At 43.3% G+C, this 25,921-nt stretch overlaps 1 protein-coding gene across 2 annotated transcripts in view; it reads left to right on the top strand.

Annotated features, from left to right (window-relative positions):
* SLC22A23 (solute carrier family 22 member 23) overlaps positions 1-25,921 on the top strand; it is a 147,166-nt gene that overhangs the window by 35,909 nt on the left and 85,336 nt on the right. The gene's annotated exons all lie outside the window — the stretch shown is intronic.

The following is a 25,921-nucleotide window of genomic DNA, read 5'->3' as shown; positions in this document are numbered from 1 at the left end:
ATCTTAAAAAGCATACCGTCTGCAATATGGCACAATTTGTTGTAGGGTATATATCAATAATACTATGCAAGAAAGAAAAACAGACGAATTACTAATTCCGCATGCATTTTATTACTCAATAGTTGCTTGTTTAATGTTGGAGAAACAAGCCAGATGGCCTTGTGTCTGATGCATTATCTCAGTATCAGATAGAAGCAGGTGTAATGCAGTGTTTTCTTACTAAAATTTGTACACCTCGTCAGCAGTGCTCTGCTGGATCACACCAAAAGTCCACCTAGGCCAACAGTCTGTCTCTAATTGTGGCCTGTGAGATGCTATGGAAAGCTCACAGGTAGGGTATGATTATTTGTTTCCAGCATTCAGAATCTATGGTGCACTGCCTTTAATCATGAATGCTTTATTTGACTTCTCAGAACTAATATACATCGAGAGAGGCATCTTCTGTGAATTTGCTGATATTTTTTTTGAATGGCATTGGGATCAGTGAGACCCCAATTAAAGTGAATGCTGCATATTGATGCAGCAGGTAGAACAAGGGTTACTGGTAACCATTCAGCATTGTTTCAGTATTCATATTTCCTGGAGGCCTTGAGATGAAAGAAAAAGTTCTTGAGTAAAGTCTTAGTAGAGTGCAGGACCATGTAATTAATAGCAAACAGTAGTTACAGATGTCAATTCCATTCCTTTATTGCTGTACCCTGCATGATAAACCATCATCCTTAATACATGAGTTGTTGGCCTTAACATGAGTCATTGGCCTCATTGGGATGTAACGCTAAACTGTACTTTAGCATTACATGTACAAGCCCTAGGCTCATGAGCACCCCCATCTCTCTTCTGGTGTAGACACATGAAAAAAATGTAATGCAGTGCTCTTTTGCATCTCTAAGTGTGTGGAAGAGGCTTTCCACTAGCAAAAGGGCATCTTTGGAACCAAACCAACATCAATACAATATGGCATGCTTGCTTGTCTGTTTTAAAAATGCATACACTGCTTCTTCACTACAAAAGCCCTCAAGGCAGCTTACAGAAACAATATTACATCGTGTTTAAAGCATTATAGCAAGTGTAAACAGATCTAATGTATTGAGATTACAAAGTTAAAAAGAAAGGGAAAAAGAAATATTCAACTAATCAAGAACTGCAATTCATCTACAGTGCTAATGCAAAATACTATTGTGAAATTTTATTATCTTTTACATTTAATCACCTGACTCTACAGCATTTTTGTGTCACCATTTTAATGAATTTGACTAATTTTATAAGCTCCAAGACTATTATCCCCACTCAGCAAAAATTGAGACTGAAATCTCAAGGGCTGATTGCTTGGATCCAAAGCACTGCTCAATGATGTTTGAGGTTTGTCTTTTTTTAACAGCAGTCACTTAGCCACATGGCAATCCATTTGGTGAATGAGCAGAGTTTCAAAAGCAGCTTGTGATCTGGCATGCCAAAGGGACCCCCCCCCCCCAAAAAACCCAAAAAACCCTGCTGGATATGCCTAAGCCTTTGATCATGCGTAAAGTAACTCTTTGGATCTTTTGGGTGTGCTTTGCTGAAATCCAACGTTCTGTTTCAAAAATGTTATTCTGGAAAATATTTCATAGAGTAAATTATTGATGAATGTTACTCCTCTGTGAGAGAAATGCCTTAGCCACAGCTGGAGTTTTTAAGAGCTCAAACTGAATCTCGAACCACACGCTGCATTTTTGCTAACTATGTATTTGAAAATTCATGGCAGGCCAGTGAAATACTACATACCTGGATAAGAACAAGCATGAGTCCTCTTCAGATGGTCACTTCCGAACATGTGAAGGGTCTGCACAAACGTGTGGCTAGGTCCTCTATCTTCATGCTGTGCTCACCAGCAACACTCCCAAGCTGACACACAGTTGGTTAAATTTGAAGGGGGTCACCTTCATTGTGCAGAGAGGTTCCAAGATGGGGATGGGAATCCTGACTGGCCAGGGTTCATTAAGGCTGATGCTGATCACATGTTGGCTGGAGAGTGCATCCAGTGGCCACAGTGTCATTGATAGAGCAGAGTTTACTCCTTGAATTCTGATTTGCCCCTTCATGTATTCAACCTGAACATGTGAAGAAAGCTATTGTATGTCTTCAGTGCTTTAAAAAATAATACCCTGTTGCATTCATGATTTACATGATTAAGTGTGTACTTCAAAAAATGTAATGTGTGAGCTGGCAAATCAGTAATCTTGCTTTAATTACCATGGAAAGTGTCAGAACAGCTTCTAAAGCAACTGGTAAAATCAGGTTTTTTAACTTACCAAAAAGCAAAGCCTACCTGGGGGGTGTTGCTATGTACTTAGAAGACTTGGGACATAGGCCTATAGCACAAATTTGCCTAACATTTGCATATGCTTATATTGTTGGCATGGAAAATATGAGTGCCTCAAGTAGCAACCCCAAATGGATCTAAACTATCCCCTTGTAGGCTTATGAGTGTTCTAAAATGCATCTCTCCTTAGCCTTTCTTTCAGGCTTGGGCTAAGTATGTGTTAATTCTTTGTAAAGTACTGGCATTTAGAATTCGTTGAAGTCGCCTTTCTGTATCTAGGACAAAGGCAAAGAATGTGTTCCCTTCAGAGATGCATTTAACCCTGAAAAGAACAAAACATGTTTGTTCTTTTCCAATACACTAGTCATGAAGGGTTTGTTCCAAGGGGGCTGATAACTTTAAGAAAGGATCTGTCAGAAGAACAGGAAGACAGGAAGGATGAAAACGCACCTTTTGTTCTTTTATTATGTCTCTATTACGACTTTGTTTGATGACTCTGTCTTTCATCTGTTTACTGTTTACCGTGCCTTGGTGATCTATAAAGTGTTGGTACTTCCTAAATAAACTCGTCCATCTGACCAAGGCTGTCGCTCAGTTGGACTCAGGGCAGCTTTGTGCGGGTGGAAACTTTGGCCAAAGATACTGGTTCAGGGTCCAATCCAGCTCGTGCCTTACCTGGGCAAGGAGGCACAGTGAAATTGATATTGAATCTCACCCAACAATTTGGATGCAAGTATAGGTAAACTTTCAGAAAGAAGAAACTAACTCTGGCTCTTGCTGTGAGGGCTTATTCTGAGCTAAGGGGTGCCAACCGCATAGTCTGGGCCCCGTACACAGAATACAAATTAAGATGGTGGAGGGCTAGGGTATCATGGCTCTGGGTTTTGCAGCATGACAGCTTTCCTGTTAAGTGAAACTATTGGGAGGAAAGGCGGGATATAAATCTAATAATAATAATAAAAAGGTGTGAGATCTGTGGCCAAGTGCAAAAGATCCAGTGCTTGGGCACCTTGGACACACTCTAGCAGTGCTCCAGAGCATAGGAAACCATTCCAGACTTTTCCTTTGAGACAAATGGCAACCTGATAAGAAAGTTAGAATAATGTGGGCAAAAATGAAGTTTCACTAGACATGTGCCAGGGCTAGTAGCTACAAAAATCTTTTGGGAGCTTGGCCCCCTTTAGGGAGTATTCCAGGCTCCTTCCCTGGATTTCCAGTTTTTGTTCAAAAAACAACAATTCTAAGTCTCTGGCCTGTTTACATTTAGAATTATAAAGATAAGCATGTATGTGGTATTCTGCCCAATTGCTCTTTAAGAGTTAATACAATTAAATAACTTGAAACATATTTGATTACCTGTATTTATGTTTTAGGCTGTTCTGTAATGACTGCTCACCCCTTTAATGACCTTTACAACAAAATATCTGGTCCTGACATGTGTGAATTTGGTTTTAAATGAACTGATTTAAATGAAGCCATGCCAGCATGGGAGGAAATATTAAGCAAGCACCCACAGGGCTTTGTCCTGGGTTAGGCCTTTCCCCATCTGTTCAGGTTTTTATCTGACTCTTATTTCCCAGAGCATTTGGAATGGCAGAGTTGGAGTAGCTTAATTGCCACGACTTAGCAATTGTTTTTCATTTTATGTATCATCCTCGTGCAAAACAGAATGGAGAAATAACACAGGTCCTTAACAGCACCCTGGCAGTCTATTAACACTCTTCACCTCCTTTTCTAATAGTGCTCCTTTGTCTTTTGTTGATGGTTATGGGTATCTCTAAATCTCAACAAGGAGTCGTTTTTCTGCGAATGCATTTTGCTGAGTGACTCCCTCAGATTGCAACCCTATATTCACTTATCTAGGAGTAAGTCCCATCAAACTCAATGGGCCTTTCTTCTGAGTAGACTCATAACAGGCTTATCTGACTGCTACTCATATGAAATACAGTATATCCTGCAAATATCAAGAATCATGTGGAGACAATAATATTTGATTGTACTGAATGCTTAAAGAAGGAAAATCTTCATCTGAACTATCATCATAAATCTTTGAGAAAGAACATTGTTAAGAATCTTTAATAAAGATAGGCTGTTCAGGGAGAATTGAGGCCAAAGTAGTGAGCATCGGGGAGTTGGTTCATTGTCTTAGAACTGTCACATCGGTCTTAAATCTGACAAGCAAACTTCCCTTGACTATGTGAGCCCTTGAGTCAAGGCTCTGCCATTGAAGAAGTAATTATGGAGAGTGCCTCTCAGCATGGGCAGATGCCTTTTGCTCATTACTGAGTAGCCAATCTGTAATATTGTCTACTTAGAAGACCATTACGGTTCTCTCTCCCTTCTGCTTTGCTGTTTTTATAACTTCTAAAAGGATCACCTAAGGGCAGCAGTAGTTGTTACTGAAAAGGTGAAGTATATAAAATTTCCCATTTTTCAGGTAGATGCTCCTGCCATCTTTAATACCTATCGAGTTAGAATGCTGCATTCCATCTCTATAATGACCTTAACCTTAGAGCACAATAGCATGTAGTCAATGACACAGATTTGCACACAACTGCAGAGTGTTCAGTAATTTCATGGATGGGTGAGCTAAAAAGTGTCTTGCAAAATTAGGAATCATAGGCCAGAATAAGCAGGTGGCTGGGCTCTGAAAATAGGTTTGCTGTAGTACAGAATAAGTCACTGTCAGAAATGCAGTCAGAAATGAAATGTAGTCAAGGAAAAATGCAATGACAACATAGCCTTTACTGCAGTTGAAATAGAGTTGTTCACATTATGATAGGCACTCTGTTGAGTAGGGCTGCAACTGAATTTGAAAGGCGAAGAGAGCAGCTAAAAGCTAGCTGTGTATCTGATTTTACACACATTGATAGGGGATGTCTGCATTTTATGTCTTATACATGTCAGCATTTTACTTTTTCAATATTTATTTAGGAAGAGAATTGGCCTTCACTCATCTCATGAAAGGAGTTAACTGCTGTGGTCATATATAATTGTGTGGCAATTTAAAATCATGTTAAGCTTGTTTCGTGTTTGGAGCCTAGAAGCTTTTAGGGTAACAGGGCCAAACCGGGTTTGGAAAATGAAGTAACGTGTGAGGGTGGTACCAGTGGATAACTGCAATGACAAAAAATGCAAATGCCCAAATGATTCAATGCAATCTTTATTTTAAAAGTCCTGCTCTTTTTCAGGGAATTCTTTTATATAAAAGAACCAATATGCTCTCTGGGCATGTAAATGATTTAAATATATCCTACTGTTTTAAAAGAATGCTCTTTACTTTTAAAATATTCTCCTTAGAATATTCACTTGAAATGGATTTGGATCCCTTCATAAAGATTGCTTTGTATTCTTCCTGGATTTTGTCTGTCTTGATGTAGAAAAGCAGATCTGGATCTGCCAAAGGCATTCACCTCAGTGATAAATGGGAGAGGTAATGATCTTGTCACCATCTCACCACCCCATTCATCATTTGAGTCATTGCTTTTTTATTGGATGGGGCAAAAGTAGGCCAGCTTCCATGGGCACTTCCATGGTAGGTGTTTAGGGTGGAATTGCCATGCCACGTTCACTCACATATTACAGGAAGTCCACATATTGTCATCCATTTGCTGTCATCCCATGTTTTCTCAGAGCTACTTCTGTTTTTTCCTTTCCTGGAGAAAGCCTGACACTTTTAAGTAAGACAGAAGAGCAGCACAATTTCCATAGGTATAGGGGCCCTGAGCACTACTCTTTTTAAGAGGCGTGGTTCTGATGTGGGCAGGAATGTATTGGACAGGTGAACCCATTGCAGCTCAGCATGCACTTGTTATAACCTTTGTAGTGATGATCATGCCATTAATTTAAATCAGTCTTTTAATTGGCTGTAAAACACTTTTCTGACTATATTAAAAAATAAAATAGTGAGATACTGCTTAAATGAAAATGTGTTATGCCAGTATAACACTATTTTTCAAATGGTGGGGAAAACACTTTCCCATCAGCACCGCTTTAGGAATGTGGTTTTATTATTAAACCCTTCTGATGCACACATCTGATTCAAAGGAAATGTTAAACATTTTGTTTCTTTGTTTTTACATTTCGTGGGTGGTCCTGGGCAGTCACAAGTGCTTTATATAACTGACTTCTAAAAAAAGGATTGCTGAATCCCCTCCTTCCCATGTTTGAGGAATGGGTGTGTTAGGGTTGGAAAAGAGTTGTAAATTTCTCTCTTCTTCTTTCTCAGCCACCACCAAACCTAATGGGCCTTTAGCTGGGATAGAATAAGCACATGCTGCATTTGTACAGTACTTGTTTTCTGTTGAGGGCAAAGTTCAAGGTTTTCAACTTTGCTTTCAGTTTGCACAATTGATCTCTGCCCCTCTGATGAGTCCCTTGAGCTTTGTTGCGGTAAGAGAAAAAAATTGCTGATTGGCCCTTTCAGCAATACTGTCATTCGATGTGTCTCAGAAGCGTTCAAATACAAATTGCTTAGTCTTTCTGTGGTGGATCAGAGAAGGTAGATTTTTAAAGCATGTTAATGCTTTCCTCTTATATGCAATTTTGTAAAATAAAAGTTCTCCAAATGAAGTAAGCTAAACATTACCAGCAAAGATCTGATCCCTAAATTTATAAGAATAAAAGAACATTCTCTTGAATCAGTCTTGTGTGTGACAGCCTTCTGGTTGACTGATTTGTAGAATTAATCTGGGATGGCAGCAGGGTGAATTGCTTGTGAGGGTTTTGGTTTTTTTTAGAAAAATGGAAAGTGTATAATATTGAGATTATAAAAAATGAAGGGGACTAATTGAGAGGGAGGGTTTTTGGAGAGGATTTGCATTACACTTGAAAAAGATGGATGGATAAAAAGAAGTGGCACAATTTTATAATTCCCCTTCTTGCACACCCTCAAAGCCTGCTCCAGAGGGTCCTCCAACCCTCTGGAGCACAGTTAGAGGATGTGCAGGGGGGCTGGAAGTCTGCGCAAGCGGAAGTTGGCTGTGCTTGTGGAACAGCAGCGTTGGATATTGCCCATTGTCTTGAAATTATAGTACTAAAAATACTGCTGTATAAAAATATATCCTTCTAAATGGCCATAATGTGAATTCTAGTGTTGCTGGAAAACAAATCTATGATGACTGCACAGTTCTGAGGTAAAATAATATTGCCCTTGGAGTGGATAGAAAACTCTGGTAGATGTAACTATCCTCTGCTGAGTTTCGATTCAGATGTTGGTGTGACTGGCTACTGTATGCAGGCCAGTGGAAGGAACCTTGGGCCTAATTCTCACAAGCAGCATATGATATGAAACACTTCAAACTGTAGGCATGGGTTCTCATGACTGGACGCTCCTGCGTACAAAAAAATTCCACACACACAGAAAACCAGCATGTCAGGAAGTAGGCTAGGCTGTAATCCTTCCCCTGACACGCCAGTTTTCTCTGGTCTGGCTGCATTTGGAATACTGGGGACGGTTCTGGTTGCCCCGTTTGTTTATTATTTTATATAGGTATTTTTAAACAATCTTTCAGGGCCAAAGACCCTCTCAAGGCGATTCACAATTAAAATCCTTAAAATTATTTAAAACATAAGATTGAAAACAAATTGTCCAACACAACACCATTGATAAGGGCAGCAACAGTTAAAATTAAAAGCCAACAACCTTATTCAATTAAGACCAGCTAGGAGTAGCCGGGTTTTAAAGGCCTTTTTGAATACAACCAGAGAAGTAGCCAGGCAACATCCCATGGAAGAAAGTTCCACTCTAATGGGGCCACTCCTGAAAATGCCCAGCCAGAGCCACCGAGAACAGGTTCAGGCCCCGGTAAAAAATGTTTTTCTGGCCCCCCAGCAAGGGTGGACTGGCTAAAAATCTTTACACTTTAATATTTTATATAATTATTTTCTTTGAAATTCACCCATTTTACAATGGATGTCGCAAACAATTGACAAATAATGATACTACCGAGAAAGACAAAAACATATGCAACATAGTTGGGCCCCGGGGCCCCTTCCAGACAGCCGGGCCCTGGTTATTTGTACCAGCTTCCCCCCCCTCACCAGCCCTGTGCCCAGCCCGATGTTCAGGGTACAGGTTCAAGGCCCTCATAGCCCATAGGTATCTGCAGCCCTCCCAAGTGATAGCAGCAGACCCGCAATCTTTCTTATCTTCTTTCACAATGGCAAGCTGCTGTGGTTGGAGCAAAGCTCCAGAAAACAGCAACCCCTCCAAAAATCTTTGATTCTCCAGAGTGCCTCTAGGTCCACATGAGTCCGACAATGAGCGGAGAACTGAAGAGGGCAGCGCAGCTGTTTGGAGCCTTGCTGTAGCAGCCCTATCCTTGATCTAGATACAGAGTTTAAAAGAAAAGCGAAGTTGTGATGATGCCACCTGGTAAGGGGGGAAAGAAAGAGCAGGCGAAGACAGTGAGTGCAGCTCGGGATGGGGGAGGGAAGAACAACCAGGCAGGAAGGTGGAGGCAGCTGGGCAGGGAAGGGTCCCTTTCTAATCTTTGGATGTGCTGGCTCCAGTGTATAAATAACCTCTAAAAGAAGTGCTGAACAAAGATGCTGCTTACTCTGCTGCTTAGTCAGAAGGGGATAAGGAGAATGGGTCCCTTTTTCTTTCATGGGGGAAGAGAAAGAAAGAAAAAGGGACCCATTCCCTGCTTGATAGCAAGCAGGGAAGGGAACAGGTGGGCTCTTTTATCTCTCCTCCCACACTTCCCACCCAGTGAAAGAAGAAGGGACCTTTTTATTCTGTTACTGCTGCTTGGATGGTAAGTGGGAGGAGCAAACAACCAAGGCAGCATAGGGAGGGGGAGAAATGGTGCAGAGATGTGGGGGTCCCCTGGAGAGCATCTTGGCCAGGACCTCTTGGCCTCAAGCATGGCAGCAGCGCCTCTGGTCTCTCATGCCTGCCAGTCTGATGGATGTTAATAGTGGGTCAGTCTCAGAGCTTGGGCAGTTTTGTGTAGGTATATGTGTTCCTAAAGGTAACCTGGTCTCAAACTATTTATGGCAACCTTCCCCAAATTGGTGCCCTTCAGATGGTTTTGGGCTGCCACTCCCATTAGTCCCAGCCGGCATGGCCAATGGTTAGGGAAAAAGTGAAGTGTAGTCCAAAAATCTGAAGTGCCCCAGAAGGTTAATTAAGGACTTTAAACTGGCCCTAGAAATGCACTTAGTAACCAGTGTCACCAGGACAGAATAAGTTTTTTATATTCCCATCACTTGACACCCCCCCCCCAACAAGCAACAGGGCAGCCACATTCTGCACCAGCTGAAGCTGTAAACCACATAGAGCATGTTACTGTAGCCTAATCTAGATGCAACCAGAGTATGAATTACTGTGAGCCAGGCAGAGCTTGGAAAAGTTACTTTTTTGAACTACAATTCCCATCAGCCCAATCGGGTCACAGCTGGCAAATCAGCCATCTCAAAAGGATGTTCTTTGCCTAAAAAGGCTTAGGCAAAAGGGGAAAAAATCCAAAGAACTGTTAACAAAGTGTTTAATTCACTCTACTTCTTGCCTTGATCTTGCTTGATTAAGTACTTTACCAGACATAGTTCCTAGATTTGGCATAGCTGCCAGTAGGCAGACCCTCCTCCCAGGATTTCTTCTCAAACAACTGATTATAGCCTGGTTAGGAATGAATGAATCTGTCAATTTTGGCTTCTCTCAGTTTTCCAATCTTAATGTTCAGTTCAACCCACTTCTGCATTGATTTCTGATCTGCCCAAACATTTGTACCCATTTTATGTGAATTTAATTTTCCCTCATATAATGCAGTTTTGTATGTTATTGTCACTAACATATACATTTTTATGCCTGTTTTCCCCTGATATACACATTCTTGCATGCTTTTTTTTTTGTTAGAGAACGGCATTGCAAAATTCAGAGCAGTGCAAATTTCAAAGGATAGACGTGTTTTGGTTTGGGAAACGTCCCCCGTTCCCAATCCTGGTTGCACCTTCCTCAGCAAGCCAGACCAGGCAGAGTGCTGAGAAACAGAGACAGAGCCTCTCCCCATTCTTGCGGCTTCCCTCTTGATTACCAGTAGCAAAAGGTGGGAAGACCAAGATCAGTGTGCTGCACCTGCTGTGAAAGGTAGATCTGAAGGAATCCTACTACTTATTCTAAATTGAGAGTGGCTAACCTTCAGTCTATGGTCCATATCCGCCCCACCCCCAACATTTTTGGTGCCCCCAAGCAAGATCATCCCTCAAATGACATATGGCGCTCAAGCAAGTGTAAACATAAAATTTAATGACTTTGAGGTAGTCCAAAATATATTTTTAAGAACAATAATGGCCCTACCTAAATGCATACCTAACTGCATACTTCGACTTGAGGCAGGAGTTCAAACTATTGAATCTAAGATTTGGTTTTATAGAATTAATACATGGCTAAAATTATTTTTCAATCCAATAGGTTTATCCCCTGATATTTTAATAGATAACTTTCATTCGCCATGGGCGCAATTAATATCTGATAAACTTTCAAAATTAGGCTTTTCATTCCATACCGTTCAACAACTTGGTTTCGAAAATGCCTCAAGAAATATACGCCAACGTTTGAAAGATATCGATTTTCAACATCAATTATTATTAGTTAAAAATCAAAGCTATAACCCCAAATGTTTTGTTCCAATGCCATATCTGTCCAATCTAAATATTCCCAAATACTGTAAGGCATTTACCATGATAAGATTAAATGTTCTTCCCTCGGCTCTCCTAGAAGGGTGCTATGCGAAGGTCCCTTACATAGATCGTCACTGCCCATGTGGAGAGGGAGTGGTTGAAAATAATATCCATGTCTTGCTTTACTGTTCGTTCTATAACGTTGTTCGACAACAATTCATTTTACCTTTAATCACAAATATAGAACATAAACCATGGATAGCTTTGGATCAATACCTTCTGGAAGATCACTCTCCAAAAATATCACTCTCAATAGCAAAATTCTCTGCAGCAGCTATACTTCTTAGATCTAATATTATGAAAAACTCACAAAATATACCCAGACTTGATAATAATAATACTTCTAAATAAATTTTAGAATAGCGTATATTCTGATACTGAACCCAATCTAGAATTTGAAGAACTAACAAGTTATTCTTGACCAATGTATTTTTTTAATATGATTTTAATGTTTGTACTGTTTTTATCTATGCTTGGCCAATGGGCTGTAACAATAAATTACTTACTTACTGGTGCCTCCAAGCTGCCCCAAATGTATATATTTTTTTTAAAAAACCACCATTTTTTTCTGATCCTTCAGGTCCCATGTTGTGATTCCATGCAGCCAAAAGGATTTTTGTCAGGAGCCCAAGACCTCCCTAAATCTGTAATGACAGTTTTCAAGAAAAAATGTCTATCCAATATCCATTGGAAATCCCTTGGAAATATGAGGGTTTTTTCATAGCCCTCGCAGTATTCTTTACAAGAAGCTAGGTATAGGAAGGAGAAACTTTTGAAACAGGCAAAGATTTCCCTGTATGTAACAAAAAAAAATTATTAGCATAGCCATAACTCTTACATATTTGTGGTTACAGCATCTTTCCAAAGGAGGCAGTGGATTCCAAGGGATGTCTCGTTTCCATCCTGAATATCCTGCCAGTTCCCAAGATTAGGAACTTGGAACTGAGTAGTGTACATAAATTATTAGTGCCATCGGAAGCCCTAGATCATCTCACTTGGAGCCTCGTTTTCCTGTACCAGTTTCATGGCCAAAATGGAGCTTCCTGAAGAGCCATGTAATGTCTGGAAGCAGCTTTTGTCAGCTTTTAAAGTAATGTACAGGTGCTCCTATGTGGGTCTACTCAGAAGTAAGTCTGACTGTGTACAATGGGGTTTACTCCCAAGAAGTGTGCATAGGATTGCAGGCTTAATACCTTTACTGTTTTTACTGTGCTATCATTTGATGTCTGCTTTAATTGCTGTCATTGCTTTGTCTACTTCTGTTGCTTTACTGAGATTTTTATATCATTAGCTGCCTCATGAATCAGCAATATACAAAGAGGTAGAATATAATTATCTTAAGTAAAACTGTCAACATTTATTTTTGAACTTGCTTGCTGCTTGAGTTCCTGGGCAGATCTAGACTAGAATTGCTGTTTCTCAGTTTCTCCTGATCTCTCTGAATCTTGCACTCCTGTTTATCTAAATGGGTGGTTACCCAACTGTTTTGTCTGTTTCCCAGGCCCTTTGGAAATGGACATACTATGTTCTATAGATCAGAAGGTTATAGAGTTAGAGATTCTTAAAATAATCACAGAAAAACTGTAACTTATAGGGCCAGTTCACTCATGAATGTGCTCCTTATTATCTCAATATGTGTACCAGTGTTCCATGGAAACAGTCTCACTGTTTGCACAATTCAAAAACCTGCTGCTGGGATCATAGAAATGGCAGCATTGGGTATCCATGAAATGGCTGCTCATACATTACATGTGATCCAGTGATAGCAGAGAGGTATCATGTGGAAGCCATTTGTCTCCATGAACTGGCTGCACGTTTAAGACATTACTGCCTTTTAATTATTTTTTGTTTAAAAGTTCAATTGATAACAGTCAGTCTCGTTTTTTCTATCACTACCACTTCTTCTTTGTGTTTTGCATGATGGCATACAGAAAAAGAGATACTAAATTTATTTAATAGGATAGTAAAAATGCTCATCTGATTTTTCAATGTACTGTAGCTGTGTGGTGATATAATTATATATCATTGCATGGCGGGGAGAAAGTCTATAATGTTAAGATACTTGAAATGCAAGAATTTCTGCTTGTACAAGTTTAGATGGGCCCCAAGCTAATTAGCTGATATTCTGTGAAGTAATGGAGTTGTCTTTACACACTTCTCAGAACCAGAGAAAGCCTATATATAAAATGTGGTAACCAAGATTGTGGCTCCCCTGTTCCTCTCTGTGTCCCTGACACAAAGTGCCAGCTTAAGATAGTCAACAGACCTGGTAAATCAAACATTTGGATTTCAGGACTCCAGTAATGTAGTGCAGGCAGTGTTTTTGTTACATGCTCAGACATTTGGTCTGCGTTTTGAAATGCCTGCAAGCTACGGTGCTTTTAATTTTCCATTAAAGCTTTCCTGACTTCTGTCAAATCAAGTACTATAAAAAAGTCATTTGCCCCTCCGGATTGTATTCTGCTGTAAAGCAGCAAAGGGCCCTAGCATTGCAAATGCTGCTGTGCTAACTTTTGTTCTTTGCCAAGCATAATAGTCATGGCTCATAAATTCAGGCAGTTCTGATACACCAGTTGTGGCATTGTGTTAAGTACATCCAGTCCTTGAAGCGAAGTATGAGTAGTGCAGTGATAAACTAAATGTTGTTACATTAGGGGTTTCAGTTGAGGGTCAAAGGGATTTCAATGGAAGGGTGGCAAAATTCACAGCACGGTTCAGAGGCTTACTCTTGGATATATTCAAAATTAAACAGCAAAACCGGTATTTCATAAGAACATTTATTGTGGCAACTTCTTTTTACCTCCAGAATTACCAGAGATATAGGTGTCCCTGGAGAACAATCATGTCTGGTCTTAAAATATTGTCTTCTCCCCACCCAGCCACCCACCAGCTCACTCTGGTAGTGCCCCTGATACAAAGAGTGCTGGTTTTTTAATGTATATCTATATTTCTACGTTCCTTACACACCCTCAACCATTAGTCCCCAAGGTGGGTTACAGTAGTATCATCATACATACAAATAAAACAATAAACTATTCCTACAAAAGCAGCACAGTGTAGGTTAAACAAAACAGAGATTAAACACAGGCCAGGGTAAAGTGATGTGTCTTTAGCATACGGCAGAAGCTGCTAGACACACCTCTGTAGGGAGGGAGTTCCACAATTTAGGGGCAACCAAAGAGAAAGCCCTCTCCTGGGCCACATCATGTTATGTTTTCTTGTGGGCATCATTCAGTTCCTTTCCAGGGAAGTAGCTAAAACTAACCCTAAAATAACGAGAAACATGGGCCATTCAGTTCTAACATAGAAGCTGGGATTTCCTGAGCAGTGATTTGAAGTTCTGTGTTATCAGATAGTCAAGGTTTGACTGACTAGGCTACAATATGCACATGCATCTATGTGTACAATATGTAAATAAAAGTTGGTATAGCTAGCTGATCTGTCCTTGTTCACCAGTCAAAGGCAAGGATGTTGCGTCCCTTTTCCTTTTGTAGCCAAACCATTTCTTCTTAATGGGGTAGTCCATGTATAACCAGTATTTAGTTCACTGATTAACTAAAGCAATAAACCTAGTTCAGTTTTTTGACTGTGACTAAAACTTCAGTTTGTCTAAACCAGACTTGCACATATCTGTGGTCTACTAAGCTAAAGGCAGCTCACCAGCAAGGTATTATTGCCTGCCAGATGGTTGGCAGCTCTTGTTTTTTGCAGCCTCAGAGATTAGCAAGCAATGTGGTAGGATTTATTGACCTATTGGGACACACCTTGTGTAGACTCTTGTTTTAAACAAATGCTGATTATCTGAATACTTGCAGATTTATTCATTTCAGTCAACATGACAATGCAATTACCAGATTGTGCACATTATACAGCAACAATTTTAATTGTGTGTGTCCTTCAATATTTCCACAGAAGGAGGTTGATAATGGTTGCTTGTACTTTTTGTTTGTGTGGTAAATTGGGAATGATTTCTGGATGACTTTACTCCATACTCTTCGTTTGATTCAGCTAGGACGTGTTCTATAAATCTGTAAAATTAACTTGGAATAACCTTTCTGAAATAGTGTATATCAGCACGGCTTTTTCAAAGAACTGTTAGTGTTGGAAGGGATGAAAACGGCACCTAGCAGTATTATGTTCCCACCAGCCTCTCAGAAATCAGTGTATGCAATTTAGACCACAGTGATCTATAAATAGAGAACAGGTGCACACAGTAAGAGGCATTTGGAGTTATGCTCTCTGCAGGCCCCAAGCAAATGTTGAAAGGTCTTCTACCAATAAGAAACACCAAACATTTCCTTTAATAATGCTATATCCTGAATAAATTGGTGCATTAATTCTAATTCAGAAGAGTCATTTGAATTGGCTCTTTGTGCCATGTTTACTTGTTTTGTTTATTTGGCATAATTGTTCAAAATAAATGGGATAGATGCCATCATGGTTGCTGTCTTGTCTGTCTTGTCAGTCTTGATGCTCCAGACTGAAGGGGGATCCAACTGAAATGACAGAGAGAACCTTGCATTCCTCTCGGAATGTGCGCTCAACATTTTTTCTCATGTATAACCGAGACCTGGGTGGGTGAGCAGGGAGGAGTTGGTCTCTCTCAGCTCTGCCCACCGGGGTACTTGGTTCAGCATCATGGTAGATCTGAGGGTCGGGGAGGTGGGGTTGCTGTCGTCTATAAGAGTTCCATCTCACTCACCAAGCACCATGTTCATTCAATTACTGGCCTGGAGTGTTTGCACCTTGTGTTGGGCCAGAGGGACAGGCTGGGAATCCTTTTGGTGTACCGCCCACCTTGCTGCCCAATGGCTTCCCTAACTGAGCTGGCGGAAGTGGTCTCGGATATATTGTTGAGGTCCCCCAGACTAATAGTACTGGGGGATTTCAACATTCATGCCGAGACCACTTTGTCTGGCGCGGCTCAGGACTTCATGGCTTCCATGACAGCCATGGGGCTGTCTCGATATGTTAGTGGTCCAACACATGTATCGGGGCACACTCTAGACCTTGTTTTTGCTACTGAGCATGGGGAAAGTGATCTGGATGTGGGGAGTTTTACAACACTCCCTTTGTCATGGACAGACCACTGCTTGCTGAAGTTTAGACTTTCAGTAACCTCTTCCCTCTGCAAGGGTGGGGGACCTATTAAAATGGTCCGCCCCCGGAGACTAATGGATCCTGAAGGTTTTCAAAGGGCTCTGGGGGATTTTCCGGCTGATAGGACTGGCGCTCCTGCTGAAGCCCTGGTCGCTCTGTGGAATACGGAGATGACCCGGGCTGTAAACACGATCGCTCCTGCACGCCCTCTCCTGTGTAGAGCTCATACAACTCCATGGTATACTCCGGAGCTGAGAGCGATGAAGCAAGATAGGAGGCGGCTTGAGCAGAAATGGAGACGAACTCCCGACGGATACAATTATGCGCTGGTTAGTGCTTCGACTAAGCTCTATGTAGGAGCAGTGAAGGCAGCTAAAAAACATCATTTTGCTGCCACTATTAAATCATCTCTTTGCCGCCCAGCGGAGCTCTTTCGAGTTGTCCGGGGGCTTCTCCATTCAAACCCTCCGGACACGGTGGAATCATCGGAGGCCCGCTGTAATCAGTTTGCCGATCACTTCCAGAATAAGATCTCATGTATCCGCCAGGACCTAGACTCTCAAGTTATAGCAGTAGATCCTAGTGAGATGTCCGGAGCACAGTCTTGTCCTGTTTTGTTGGATGAGCTTCAGTTGGTTCAACTCGAGGACGTGGACAAGGTGCTTGGACAGGTACGTGCAACCACTTCGGTACTGGATCCTTGCCCCTCCTGGCTGATAAAAACTAGCAGGAATGGAACAGGTAGCTGGGCCAAGGAAGTGATAAATGCCTCTTTACGAGAGGGAGTGGTCCCGGGCTGTCTGAAAGAGGCGGTGGTGAGACCACTCCTGAAAAAGCCTTCCTTGGACCCAGACAATTTTAACAGCTACAGGCCAGTGGCGAATGTTCCATTCCTGGGCAAGGTCTTGGAACGGGTGGTTGCTGGCCAGCTCCAGGCGCTATTGGATGAAACTGATTATCTAGATCCATTTCAATCGGGTTTTAGGCCCGGTTTTGGCACCGAGACAGCCTTGGTTGCCCTGTACGATGACCTATGTCGGGAAAGAGACAGAGGGAGTGTAACTCTGTTGATTCTCCTTGACCTCTCAGCGGCTTTTGATACCATCGACCATGGTATCCTTCTGGAGAGGCTCGCGGAGTTGGGAGTTGGAGGTACTGTATGGCAGTGGTTCCGCTCCTACTTGGCGGGTCGTCTCCAGAAGGTAGTGCTTGGGGAACATTGCTCGACACCGCGGGCTCTCCAATATGGGGTCCCGCAGGGGTCAGTTTTGTCCCCCCTGCTTTTTAATATCTACATGAAGCCGTTGGGAGAAGTCATCAGGAGTTTTGGAGTGCGTTGTCATCAGTATGCTGATGACACGCAGCTCTACTTCTCCTTTTCATCTTCTTCAGGTGAGGCTGTCGATTTGCTGAACCGTTGCCTGGCCGCGACAATGGACTGGATGAGAGTTAACAAACTGAAGCTCAATCCAGACAAGACTGAGATGCTGTTGGTGGACGGGTTCTCTGATCGGATGGTGGATATATACCCTGTCCTGGACGGGGTTACACTCCCCCTAAAGGACCGGGTTCGTAGTCTGGGAGTCTTTTTAGACTCTTCCCTCTCACTTGAGGCTCAAGTAGCCTCGGTGGTTAGGAATGCGTTTTACCAACTTCGGTTGGTAGCCCAGCTACGTCCCTATTTGAGTAAAGAGGACCTTACATCAGTGGTACATGCTCTGGTAACCTCACGTTTGGATTACTGTAATGCGCTTTACGTAGGGCTACCTTTGAAGACAGTTCGGAAGCTACAACTAGTGCAAAATGCGGCGGCCAGATTGCTGACAAGGACCAAGCGGTCCGAGCATATAACACCTGTTCTGGCCAGCTTGCACTGGTTGCCAATATGTTTCCGGGCTAGATTCAAAGTGTTGGTATTAACCTATAAAGCCTTATACGGTGCGGGACCACGATACCTTGCGGAACGCCTCTTCCGATATGAACCGGCCCGTGCACTACGTTCTGCTACGAAGGCCCTCCTCCGGGTTCCAACTCACAGGGAGGCCCGGAGGGTGATGACAAGATCTAGGGCCTTCTCAGTGGTGGCCCCCGAACTATGGAACAGTCTCCCTGAGGAAGTATGCCTGGCGCCGACTCTGCTCTCCTTCCGGCGCCAGGTCAAAACCTTCCTATTCTCTGAAGCATTTTAAGTTACACTGATTTACTTTTAAAAATGTTTATTGTATTGGATTGTATTTTAGTATTATTTTGTTATTCATTGTATTTTTATGCTATTTTATGTTCACCGTCCAGAGAGCTATTGCTAGTCGGGCGGTATATAAATTTAATAAATAAATAAATGTTTACCCCCTATTTCCTGGGGAGCTTTTTTTTTAACACAAAGAGAGACTAATACAGAGATGATGAATCTTTAAATTGGTTTTTGAAGTTCTGATCCATTAAACAAGAAGCTCGCTATCCAATAACGAGCAATTTTGCTTGGCTTGGGAACAGTGGTTGCCCAGGTTGCAGTGACCTCCCTTAAGGTGTGGCCTGGAAGAGGAAAAGACAAGAGAATCAGCAGTGGACAACTGTGGCGAGAACAACAAGATCAGTGTATTCAGAGAAGGGGGACCACTGAGAGCATCTTGCCCAAGTAGCCCCTATGGATAATTCAGTACAGGTGTTATTGTTGTTTAATACTGCTAAACATGTCTATAAAGAATAAATATAGTGATTGCCATCTCTCTATTAAGAATGAGCTGTCGGCAGGGCTGACACTACCATGAAGAGAATGACATTGACACCCAGGCAAAATTAAAGGGCAACAAATTGTCAGTTATTTGATTATTTTTTTCCGTGGGGGCAAGAGTGCAATTTTTTATTTTTTTTGCCTCTGGGACTAAAATGTCTCTGGCAGTCCTGGTGCTTGCCTCAACCCTTTCTTCCCAATAAACATGCTGTTGTTCCTTTGAGGAGGGAGGTAGTTAAAAGTTATGTATGCTTGGGCTGATTGCAATTTGATTATTTAGGGCCAAACTGGATGTTAATTTAATGACATGGCTAGCAGTGATGTCTGGGGGTGTTTCCCCCCTTTAATACTGGGTGCAGGGCTCCTCATTTTCAACAGGACCACAGTGGATAATAGGTTTTACCCTTCTTACCCCAGCTGCAATTCCAATGAAAATTGCCCCCCCACACACAATTAGTAATTTTTTTAAAAAAAGCTGTCATTGATGGCAGTGGAAGCTTTTTTCCTTATGCTGATTATGATGTAGAGCAGCCTTTCCCAACCAGTGCGCCTCCAGATGTTGTTGGACCACAATTCCCATCTTTCCTTACCATTGGCAATGCTGGCTGAGGCTGATGGGAGTTGTGGTCGAACAACATCTGGGGGCATACTGGTTGGGAAATGCTGAAGTAGAGTGATTATTTATTATTATGGGGTTTGTGGCTAGGGCGGGAAGAAACCTCTCCTCTGTGCATGCTGGGGCCCTGATGACAATTGGGGCCCCCTCTCACTTCCCATTAACTAAGAAAAACCCAGATATGGCTACTGGCAGTGCAGTTAATGTAACATCTAGTTTGGCCCTAATCCTCAGTTTCTTACTATTTCCTCTGGATAATTGCACCGCTGGAAACGGACAGAATCATCATGTAATTGTCTTTTCTTGACAGGATGTGGGAGTGAGATTGAAATGACAACAAATAGGAATGTGTGCCATTGTTCCATTTTTCTGCACATTTCCCATCTCCCCAAAGCAGCCTTCCCCAACCTGGTGCCTTCCAGATATCTTTGGGCATACAGCTGCCACCAGCTAACATCTGGAGGGCACCAAGCTGGGGAAGTCTGCCCTAAATTGTCAGCTGCTTCAGGTCTATCAGATCTAAGCATATGGTCACCCTGTTGTGGGAAAGTTCCCATTAAACTGACTCGTGTTGTCTCATTAAGTCTCTAATGTGGCAATTTAAGCGAACAGACCTGATCTTGTTCTAGGTTTTGGACTTCCAGCAGGGGCTTAGACTAGAAGGACTAAAAGGCCCCTTCTAGCTCTGTGATTCTATGCTACATGTAAGTGTGTGTGTGTGTGTGTGTGTGTGTGTGTGTGTGTGTGTGTGTGTGTGTTACACACAAACGCACAGGCACACACACAAGCATACTTTTTTCTTTGATCAATTTTGCTTAGAAAAAAAGTGTCTTGTTCTTGTCAGTTGACTTCCTTTTTTATTCTTTGTATGTCCTTAAACAAGCTGGTCTGTTTTAAAAGAAAAGCTTGGTGGTGTTTGTGAGAGCCCACGAAAGAGCAATTTCAGGTAACTGCCACAGCCAAATGGTTAAGAATTGGCCTTATGACATAATGTGTACTGGCTGGTCTCTACAGAATTCCAAACACCATTTCAGACTTAAGGCTGCCATCTATTATCCCAAAGGCAGCCAAAGTAGCATCCTCCAGATATTGTACTAAAACTCCCATGAGCCCTATCCTGCTTGGCCAGCAATCACAATAATGAGAACTGTAGTCCAAAAACTTGGCTGCATCTGTTTAATTATGTGCATGAAAATGGAAATGGACTGCCTTCAAGTTGATCCCGACTTATGGCTACCCTATGAATAGGGATTTCATGGTAAGCGGTATTCAGAGGGGGTTTACCATCTAAGGCTAGTACTCCCCACCTGGCTAGGGCCTGCTCAGCTTACCACAGCTGCACAAGCCAGTCCCTTCCTTGTCCGCAACTGCCAGCTGGGGGGAAACTGGGCTCCTTGCGACTATGCACCTTGCCCACAGGTGGCAGGGCACATAACCCCTGAGCCACTCACTGTGGGGGTGATCTTTAGCTGGCCCTTGACATCCAGAAGACACGAGCGGGGATTTGAACTCATAGACTCTGGACTCCCAGCCAGGCTCTCCTCCCCACTGTGCTATACCGTCTGTTGCATGAGCATACAGTTAACATACAACTGACTTCATAGCACCATGCAGATAACAACTGGCTCATTCTGCATTAGCATAGCTGCTGCAAGCACTCTTAGTTCATTTTTACAAGATAGTTCAACATGCTATCTTGTTCATTAAAAAAATGCATTCATTCCTTACTTTATCTCTTACCGCTTCTCCAGGCTGTAAAAAATAAAATAAAACACCTTCCACTTTCCTCTTTTGTATCTTTAATTCAGTTGTTGTTGTTAATGTGCCTTCAAGTCAATTTCAACTTATGGTGACCCTATGAATCAGTGACCCCAATAGCATCTGTTATAAACCACCCTGTTCAGATCTTTTAACTTCAGGTCTGTGGCTTCCTTTATGGAATCAATCCATCTCATGTTTGTCCTTCCTCTTTTTCTACTCCCTTCTGTTTTCCCCAGCATTATTGTCTTTTCTAGCGAATCAGGTCTTCTCATGATGTGTCCAAAGTATGATAACCTCAGTTTCATCATTTTAGCTTCTAGTGATAGCTCTGGTTTAATTAGCTCTAACACCCAATTATTTGTCTTTTTCACTGTCCATGGTATGCACAAAGCTCTCCTCCAACACCACATTTCAAATGAATTGGTTTTTCTTTTATCCAATTTTTCACTGTCCAACTTTCACATCCATACATAGAGATTGGAAATACATGGTCTGAATGATCCTGACTTTAGTGTTCAGTGATACATCTTTGCTTTTGAGGACCTTTTCTAGCTCTCTCATAGCTGCCATCCCCAGTCCTAGCCTTCTTCTGATTTATTATTATTATTATTTAAATGTATATATCGCCCATAGCCGAAGCTCTCTGGGCGGTGCACAACAAATAAAACATCTAATATACAATTAAAAACCACACATCCAACAATTAAACATACATTAAAATCTGAAAAAATTTAAAACATATTTATATTTATACACATACTGGAATACCTGTTAAAATTAAATACTACTAAAATATTAAAATACTGAAATACTAAAATGCCTGGGAGAAGAGAAAGGTTTTTACCTGGCGCCGAAAAGATAGTAATGTTGGCGCCAGGCGTACCTCATCAGGAAGAGTATTCCATAATTCGGGGGCCACCACTGAGAAGGCCCTCCTTCTTGTTGTCACCTTCCGGGCTTCTCTCTGGGTAGGCACCCGGAGGAGGGCCTTCGATGTTGAGCGCAGTGTACGGGTAGATTCATATCGGGAGAGGCGTTCCATCAGGTATTGCGGACCCATGCCGTGTAAGGCTTTATAGGTCAAAACCAGCACCTTGAATCGAGCCCGGAAACATATAGGCAACCAGTGCAAGCGGGCCAGAATTGGTGTTATATGTTCAGACCGCTTGGTCCCAGTTAACAGTCTGGCCGCCGCATTTTGCACGAGTTGTAGTTTCCGAACCGTCTTCAAGGGCAGCCCCACGTAGAGTGCATTGCAGTAATCTAATCTAGAGGTTACCAGAGCATGAACCACTGAAGCAAGGTTTTCCCTGTCCAGATAGGGGCGTAGCTGGGCCACCAGCCTAAGCTGGTAAAAAGCACTCTGTGCCACCGAGGCTACCTGAGCCTCAAGTGACAGGGATGGGTCTAAAAGAACTCCCAAGCTACGAACCTGCTCTTTCAGGGGGAGTGCAACCCCATCCAGGACAGGTTGAACATCCACCATCTGGTCAGGAGAGCCACCTACTAACAGCATCTCAGTCTTGTCTGGATTGAGCTTCAATTTATTCGCTCTCATCCAGTCCATTATCGCAGCCAAGCATCGGTTTAGCACATTGATAGCCTCACCTGACGAAGATGAAAAGGAGAAGTAGAGCTGTGTGTCATCAGCATACTGATGAGAACGCACTCCAAAACTCCTGATGACAGCACCCAGCGGCTTCATAAAGATGTTAAAGAGCATGCGGGACAGAACTGACCCCTGCGGAACTCCATATTGGAGAGCCCAGGATGTCGAGTAATGCTCCCCAAGCACTACCTTCTGGAGACGACCTGCCAGATAAGAGCAGAACCACTGCCAAGCAGTACCTCCAACTCCCAAATCCGCAAGCCTCCCCAGAAGAATACCATGGTCGATGGTATCAAAAGCCGCTGAGAGGTCAAGGAGAATCAACAGAGTTACACTCCCTCTGTCTTTCTCCTGACAAAGGTCATCATACAGGGCGACCAAGGCTGTCTCCGTGCCAAAACCGGGCCTGAAACCCGATTGAAATGGATCCAGATAATCGGTCTCATCCAAGAGCACCTGGAGCTGGGCTGCAACCACTCTTTCTAGGACCTTGCCCAGGAATGGAACATTTGCTACTGGCCTATAGTTGTTAAGATTTTCTGGGTCCAGGGAAGATTTCTTCAGAAGTGGTCTGACTACCGCCGCCTTTAGGCAGCTCGGGACCACTCCCTCACGCAATGAGACATTGATCACTTCCCTAGCCCAGCCGGCAGTGCCATCCCTGCTAGCTTTTATTAGCCAAGAGGGGCAAGGATCCAACACAGAAGTGGTTGCTCGCACCTGTCCAAGCACCTTGTCAACGTCCTCAAGCTGCACCAATTGAAACTCATCCAAAAAATCATGACCAGACTGTGCTCCGGAGACCTCATTTGATTCAACTGCTATAACATTGGAGTCCAAGTCCTGACGGATGCAAGAGATTTTATCCTGGAAGTGCCTAGCAAATTCATTACAGCGTGCTTCAGAAGGTTCAATCATGTCTCTAGGGCCAGAATGTAATAGCCCTCTGACAGTTTGAAAAAGCTCCGCCGGACGGCAGATAGAAGCTTTAATAGTGGCAACAAAATGTTGTTTCTTTGCTGCCTGCACTGCCCCAAAATACAGCTTGTTATCGGCACTTACCAGTGCAAAGTTGCATTCATCAGGAGTCCATCTCCATCTGCACTCAAGCCGTCTCCTATATTGTTTCATCGCTCTCAGCTCTGAGGTGTACCATGGAGCTGTATGAGCTCTACATAAGAGAGGGCACACAGGAGCGAACATGTCAGCTGCCCGGATCATTTCAGTATTCCACAATTCGACCAGGGTGTCGACAGGAGCGCCAGTCCTATCAGCCGGAAAACTCCCCAGAGCCTTTTGAAAACCATCTGGATTCATTAGTCTCTGGGGGCGGACCATCTTAATAGGTCCCCCACCCTTGCAGAGGGGAAAAGCCGCCGTAAGTCTAAACTTCAACAAGCGGTGATCTGTCCATGACAGAGGAGCTGATGTAAGACTCGCTACATGCAGATCACCATCTCCATGTCCAGTTGTGAAAATCAGGTCTAGAGTGTGCCCTGCCACATGTGTTGGGCCGGTAGCGTATTGGGACAGCCCCATGGTTGTCATGGAGACCATGAAGTCCTGAGCTGCCCCAGATAAGATGGCCTCGGCATGAATGTTCAGATCCCCCAGTACCAGTAGTCTAGGGGATCTCAACAGAACATCCGAGACTACCTCCGTCAGCTCAGTTAGGGAGTCTGTTAGGCAGCGGGGTGGGCGGTACACTAACAGAATCCCCAATCTGTCCCCCTGACCCAACACAAGGTGCAAACACTCCAGACCAGTAATTACATGGACATGGTGCTTGGAGAGAGGGATGGAACTCCTATAGACCACAGCAACCCCCCCTCCCCGGCCCTCAGATCTACCGTGATGCTGAACCAAGTACCCTGGTGGGCACAGCTGGGAGAGACCAACTCCTCCCTGCTCACCCACCCAGGTCTCAGTTATACATGCCAAATCGGCTGCCTCATCCACAATTAAATTGTGGATGAGGGAGATCTTATTGTGTACTGATCTGGCATTTAAGAGCAGCATCCGGAGATCAGAGAGCTGGCTGATAGGACATCCAACAAACCTGTGGATGTGTGGAGGACCGGAACACGGCACAGCCACTAATTGCCTGGGCTGAGTTCCCCTCACCTGGCAAGTCCTCCACACAACGTCATATCTCCCTCTACCCGTCACTACACTAATTGGGCCCCCCTCAAATTTTCCCAGTCGACTTTGATTCCTCTCTCCCAGGCACATGATGCAGGTCGTCACCACACACACTCACAACATACACACTCCACACAAAACAAGAGCCGCTGTAGGCCACTCTTTTTCTAACGAAGCCTCGGCAATGGGAAGATGTATCAAGCCAACTTCCTCAAAACGAGCAGCGTCACCTCCACCTCTTGCTCCGTTGAGAATAGCCCAACCGGTGTCCCGTCACCAATAAGGCGAGAAAAGACTCCAACGGTCGTTGCAGCAAGCGCTGCAAGTTCAGCTGTAGCTCCTGCCCGCGGGTCACGAACAACGCAGCTCACAAGTCCGGCAGGTCCACGCAAGAAGCACTGTTGGAAAATCCAGCTCTGGAGAAGGAGAAGCTCCCGTTTCGTTCTTTGTCGGTTCGCCGACAGCTGTACGAGATGGAGGACAGGAAGCAGGAGCGAGGAGTCCTTTTCCCTATCTGGCGGCCCCCGAAGGCATGAAACGTCCTCCAGTTGGTACTGCCCGATACCACGCAATACCACGGAGAGGGAGAAGGAAAAAAACAGCCACACAGTCCAGACTGGGCAAAAAGCGCCTCTCCACTGCCCCCCCAAAGTCCCCAGAGCCATGTCATCTACCAGCGACGAGAGCAGGGCAGATGGATCGGCAAGCGGAAGGCCTCCGAATGGGGAAATCACGCTGCAACCCAGGCAGCAAGGCCCACGCTCCTCCCAGCCCAGTCCGACCCGAATCGACATAGGGGCCACCCCACCTGCGACAGCAGATCACCACCAGCACCGAGGTATGTTCTTCATCGAAGATTAATCTTCATTCATACCCAAAGAACTGTGAGGGTCATAATTTCTGACAAGAATGGTTCCAGAAATATGAATAGTTAAGAGTATTCTCCATCAGCTAATGCAGCTTTCTGCTATGCTTATC

Source organism: Rhineura floridana, chromosome 1, assembly GCF_030035675.1.
Source record: "Rhineura floridana isolate rRhiFlo1 chromosome 1, rRhiFlo1.hap2, whole genome shotgun sequence".
Taxonomy (NCBI): domain Eukaryota; kingdom Metazoa; phylum Chordata; class Lepidosauria; order Squamata; family Rhineuridae; genus Rhineura; species Rhineura floridana.
The sequence above is the reverse complement of the archived record's forward strand: the minus strand, read 5'-3'. Positions and strand labels throughout refer to the sequence as shown.